The sequence below is a fragment of the Rutidosis leptorrhynchoides genome, chromosome 3, assembly GCF_046630445.1.
Source record: "Rutidosis leptorrhynchoides isolate AG116_Rl617_1_P2 chromosome 3, CSIRO_AGI_Rlap_v1, whole genome shotgun sequence".
NCBI classification, from domain to species: Eukaryota; Viridiplantae; Streptophyta; class Magnoliopsida; order Asterales; family Asteraceae; genus Rutidosis; species Rutidosis leptorrhynchoides.
The window spans coordinates 67,765,574-67,771,738 of NC_092335.1; the positions used below are offsets into that span (position 1 = coordinate 67,765,574).

The following is a 6,165-nucleotide window of genomic DNA, read 5'->3' on the forward strand; positions in this document are numbered from 1 at the left end:
CACTCAACCTTTTTGGTTGACACTTTAAGCATGTTTTGTCTCAGGTGACGAATAAGATGATTGCCATGATTGCTACTTGATGAATTGAATGCTGATGCATGGAGTCTTCATTTCATTACATTTACTTTGCATTTTAAAACTATTACTATTTCAGTTTGGATTTGATGTAAACACTCTTAATGATTCCGTTATTTTATTAATAAAGGTTTATTTCAAAACGTCTCATATAGAGTCATTCTCGTTATACAACTGTGTTATGATATGAATGGTCACAAATACCCCTGACCCTATTTGGGGGTGTGATATGGATGGAAGGGATCACCTTCTTCTTGTCTCCAATGACTAAGTAGGCTACGAACCCATCCCCAATTCATCCAGAATAGGTGATGGCTGATTGGTTGATCCATTCTGGTTACGCTGTCTTCGGAGTTCAGGTGAATATCCATATCGGAATAGCTGTCGGAGTTTAAGGAATTTGAACTAGATACGGGATCCATCTTGTATAATTAGGGAGATAATTTTTGATATGAAATATATTATAGAATTTAGATTGGTACTCTTCAATACATAATTTACATATGTATATATAATACCAAAATTCCATAAATCACGGTGGAATTTTTGGAAGATGTCAAGCAAAGTTTACAGTAATAGATACGCTAAGATACGAATTCATCTGTACACTATATATGCAATAAATGCAGGAAACGTGTCTAGGCTTAAGAATGATAAGCATGTAATTTCTGACAAGAAATAATAAGTAAAACTCGGTAAAAACAGATACGGTCATAGTCCAGACTCACTAATGCATCCTAACAATTACCAGTTAAACACACTAATGCAAATTCTGGTTCCCTATGACCTCAAGCTCTGATGCCAACAGTGATGATCCGTCCAAATTCCTTTTGGACGAATACATCATTCATCAATTTCACAGTGAGATACTGACCTCTACATGATACGTTTTGTAAACATTGCATTCTTTTGAAAAGGCACACCATAAATGAATATCAAATTCCAAGGTTTTTGACGTTTGATTATTTCTACATATAGACAATCACCGTAAATAATAGTTTACAATACTACATCCGTTGATAATGCAGTCATAATAAGATACATGGTGATGATTTTGTGAATGCAACGTTTTCTCGAATAAAGCATGTATGACTCCATGCACATAGCTTGTATCACATATAAGCAAACAGTGGAAGACTTCTAGGAACCTGAGAATAAACATGCTTAAAAGTGTCAACACAAAGGTTGGTGAGTTCATAGTTTTAATGTTGCGCATAATCTGTACATAAAGGTGGATCACAAGATTTCAATTGTTTCATCCAGAAATGTTTATCAAAATATTCTACACGATTGAGCACCCTGGTAACTAAGCTTTAACGTTATAATAAATACCCCTGTTTTAACATACATGCAACCAACATGTACAATACACGTAATCCAACGTGTACTAAACTCAAATAGCATACGTCTGTTTTATAGTTCAGGCTAGGGTTTCTATACCTGGAACAGATGGGGATTTTAAGCCCTATGGATCTATATACAACTACTGATAATGCTAAAAACGAACATATATTTCATAGCATTATCCTTCAAGAAAGACAAGCTTTTAGTTGCAATTATTCTATTTACTAGTGATATTCGTTTAAATAATAAAGGTGAAGACAAAAGACAGATTTAACGATTTAAAGACGCAAACGAGCAAAAAGCTAATAAGTACAAAGTACAATCTAAGTGGTTCAATTTATTGATGAGAAACGTCTCAAAATCACAAGAGTACAAGCTGCAAAAAACAAAGTACAAGATATTAAATTATACAAAAAGGCGTTTGAAAATCCGGAACCGAGATATGAACCAACTATCAACGTGCGACTCAACGGAGCTAAAATTACAAGTCAACTATGCACAAGAATATAATATAATATATAATTAATTATATATATATTATATTATAAAATAATCAGCAGCCCACGTTTTAAATCAACAAATGAGCTGGAATCCAAAGCTCCGCGACTGCGGAGCTGTGAAGAAGAAATGTACCGCACTCGCGGAGCTGCACAGTGCAAAATGGGCCTATAAAAGCCAACGTATTCGGACGATCTCCTCACCCCTTTTTATTTCTTTTTATTTACGTAATATATATATATATATATATATATATATATATATATATATATATATATATATATATATATATATATATATATATATATATATATATATATAATTTTAATTTTAATTTAAGTTTGTAAGTCAAAATTCTGTCCGTGTAACACTACACGATTAATACTCATTATAAGTTATGTTCAACCTTTTTAATTTAATGTCTCGTAGCTAAGTTATTATTATGTTTATTTAAGCCGAAGTAATCGTGATGTTGGACTAAATATTAAGACGGGGTTATTGGGCTTTGGACCATAATTGGGGTTTGGACAAAAGACCGGCACTTGTGAAAATTGGACTATGGGCTATTAATGGGCTTTATATTTGTTTAACTGAATGATAGTTCGTTAATTTAATATAGAGATTTACAATTTGAGGTAATTATAAATAACCACATACACTCGATCGGACACGATGGGCGGGATATTTATAAATACTAATAATCATTCATTTAACCAGACACGTGAATGGATTAATAGTCACTGGATTCATTAAAACAGGGGTGGATTATATACAAGGACACTTGGTGTAATTGTTAATAAAGTATCAAAACCTTGGAATGCACACAGTCGATAACCTGGTGTAATCATTACCAATGTATTAAAACCTTATTACAATTTAAGTCCCCAATTAGTTGGAATATTTGACTTCGGGTATAAGGGTAATTTGACGAGGAGACTCGCACTTTATATTTATGACCGGTGGACTATTATGGACAAAAACCAGATGGACATATCGAATAATCTAGGACAAAGGACAATTAACCCATGGTAATAAATTAAAATCAACACGTCGAACATCATGATTACGGAAGTTTAAATAAGCATAATTCCTTTATTTTATATCTCATCGCACTTTTATTTATCGTCATTTTAATTATCGCACTTTTATTTATCGTCATTTACTTTACGCTTTAAATTAAGTTGTATTTATATTTAATATTTTACATTAGGTTTTAATTGTGACTTAAGACATAAAATCGACAAACCGGTCACTAAACGGTAAAACCCCAATTTATAATAATAATAATACTACTTATATATATATATATATATATATATATATATATATATATATATATATATATATATATATATATATATATATATATATATATATATATATATATATATATATATATATATATATATAGTTCAAAATATATATAGCGTTAAACTTAGACAGTTCCCTGTGGAACGAACCGGACTTACTAGAAACTACACTACTCTACGATTAGGTACACTGCCTATAAGTGTTGTAGCAATGTTTAGGTATATCCATTCTATAAATAAATAAATAACTTGTATAAAATTGTATCATATTTAATAGTATTTCGTAGTAAAATATAATCTATTTCGTACTACACCTCGCACACATCAAGTATTTTTGGCGCCGCTGCCGGGGACTTCATCAACGCCGAAGCGAAACGCTATATAAAAAAGGAGATTTTTATGAAGTTTTAATATATTTTTGTAAAAATATATTTTTATATAAGTTTTAAATATATAAAATAGAAAAATAAAAAATATTTATATATATATAAAAGTTATATTTTTAAATATTTAGTTTATAAATTTATTTCTAATTTAAGTTTTTAAAATATAAGTTTTATTTTCTATAAATTAAAATCAGAAAATTTAAAAAAAAGAAATAAAAAAAATTCTGAAACTGCGAATTTGAACCTGAAATCATTTGAACCTACATTACTCCGCACTCGCGAAGACTTTTGGGCATCAAGCATCCTCACTCGCGGAGATCTCTGATACGCTCATACCTGGTACTGCATTAATTGCAGATTTAGGGTTTTATTATTAATTATTATTATCATTAAACCTAATTAGGATTTAATTAAATTAATATTCAGTTTAGTTTTAAATTAATTTTGTTTTTTTAAGTTTTAAGTAGTTTTATTAATATATAAATTAATACTTTTATAAAATAATAATATAAAAATAATATTTTTAAAATATAAGTAATTTTATCATTTTTTGTCTCTTTTTATAAATTGTATATTTTTAAATAATTGTATATCTATCGTTCGTAACTAGTTTTAAACTTAGTTTTTGCCGTAGTTATTTCATATTTCTAGATTTTTAGGCTTTGCCGTAAAATTCCTTAAGTACTTTTCCTTTAGATTAAGATCTAGACGCTTTAGAATTTTACGACGTCACTTATCGCCTTAGTTTTAAATAGATTTTAGTGCCTAATTAAGTTATTGCCGTTTTGGATATAAGAATTCCTTTTAAGTTTAATACCTTTAGACGCAAGTTTTAATATTTAGTTTTTAGAGTTTTAAGTTTCGACGCTCTACTTTCTTATTATTATTTTTCGATGATTTGTTTTTCGACGTTTGTTTTTCGCCTCTTATTTTTCGACGCTCTTTTTCTTTCTCATTTCTACGCTCTAGTTTTTAGGACATAGAATTTTCTTTATTTTCTTTAAATTTCAACGAAAAATTATTTTAAGTGGTTAAATTGATAGAAATCCAAAATTTTCTGGTTCGTAGTAATAGTTGGATTTGTTAATGGCGAGTTGTGGGCTTCCGATTTAAAGGGTCCTGGCTACCTGCTGCATCTATTAGCTATTCGAAACGTGGGTAAAATCAGAAAAGTCTATTAATTTGATAACTTATATATATTTTTTTATTTTTATAACTAATAGGATATTCAGTGAATGCACCGAGCAAAACGTTCACCACCTTTCATACGTTCACCACCTGTAACTCGATCAAGACATCTTGCCAATATTGTCGCCGTTGATTTTTCTTTAGAATCATCATCAAGTCGAACGAGTACTCCGATTCAAATTTCCGATAATCCATTTTTTGAACCCGACCTTACAATTGAGAACCCGGAGGATATTCAAGGACAATTCAGAGATCTTGAACTACTAATCATTCCTCTTGAACCACAAATCATTCAACCAGAGATTGTCGAGGAAGAAACCATTAAATCAGAATCCTCTAGTGATTCAGATTCAACAAATTCAATCATGAAAAATCAGGAACCTCTAAGTATGGAAGATCGAATGAGAGCTACACGCACTGGCCAAGGTCATGCCATTACTCAACTAGACATTAATGCGCCAGATTATGAAATCAAAGGACAAATCCTACACATGGTAACTAATCAATGCCAATTTAGTGGTACACCGAAGGAAGATCCAAACGAACATCTTCGTACCTTTAATAGGATCTGTACTCTATTCAAAATCAGAGAAGTTGAGAATGAACAGATCTATCTCATGTTATTTCCCTGAACTTTAAAGGGAGAAGCCAAAGTTTGGTTAGAATCGTTACCTGAAGGGGCGATTGACACATGAGATGTTTTAGTTGAAAATTTTCTTAAAAGATTCTTTCCGGCATCTAAAGCCGTGAGACTTCAAGGTGAAATTGTTAAGTTCACGCAAAAGCCAAATGAAACTCTATATGAGGCATGGACAAGATTTGGAAAGTTGTTGAGAGGATGTCCTCAACATGGTTTAGACACTTATCAAATAGTACAAATATTCTACCAAGGATGCGACATTACTACACGAGAAGACATCGACATAGCAGATGGTGGTTCCATTATGAAGAAAACCGCAACTGAAGCTTACAAAATTATTAATAACACAGCCTCCCACTCACATGAGTGGCACCAGGAAAAAGATATTCCTCGTTCATCTAAAGCGGCTAGAGCCGATTCTAGCCATGACTTTGATTCCATTTCCGCAAAGTTAGACGCTTTCGAGAGACAAATGGAAAAGATGACTAAAGATATTCACGCAATACGCATTAGTTGTGAGCAGTGTGGAGGACCACATTTGACAAAAGATTGTCTCAGTATTGAACAAACAATGGAACAAAGAGAGAATGTTTCATACATGAAACAAAGGCCTAGAAATAATTGTCAACCGCCAAGACCAAACTACAATCAAAATCAGAATTATAACCGAAATGTTCCATACAACAATCAACAAGGTCCTAGCAATCAACAAGTATCTAATAAT

The 6,165-nt window shown here is 31.3% G+C and overlaps 1 non-coding gene across 1 annotated transcript; it reads right to left on the reverse strand.

Moving 5' to 3' along the window:
* Positions 1-5,550: 5,550 nt before the first annotated feature.
* Positions 5,551-5,657, reverse strand: LOC139903274 (small nucleolar RNA R71). Its single transcript, XR_011778105.1, has one exon. It is a non-coding gene; the product is annotated as a small nucleolar RNA R71 (small nucleolar RNA).
* Between the last annotated feature and the right edge of the window lie 508 nt (positions 5,658-6,165).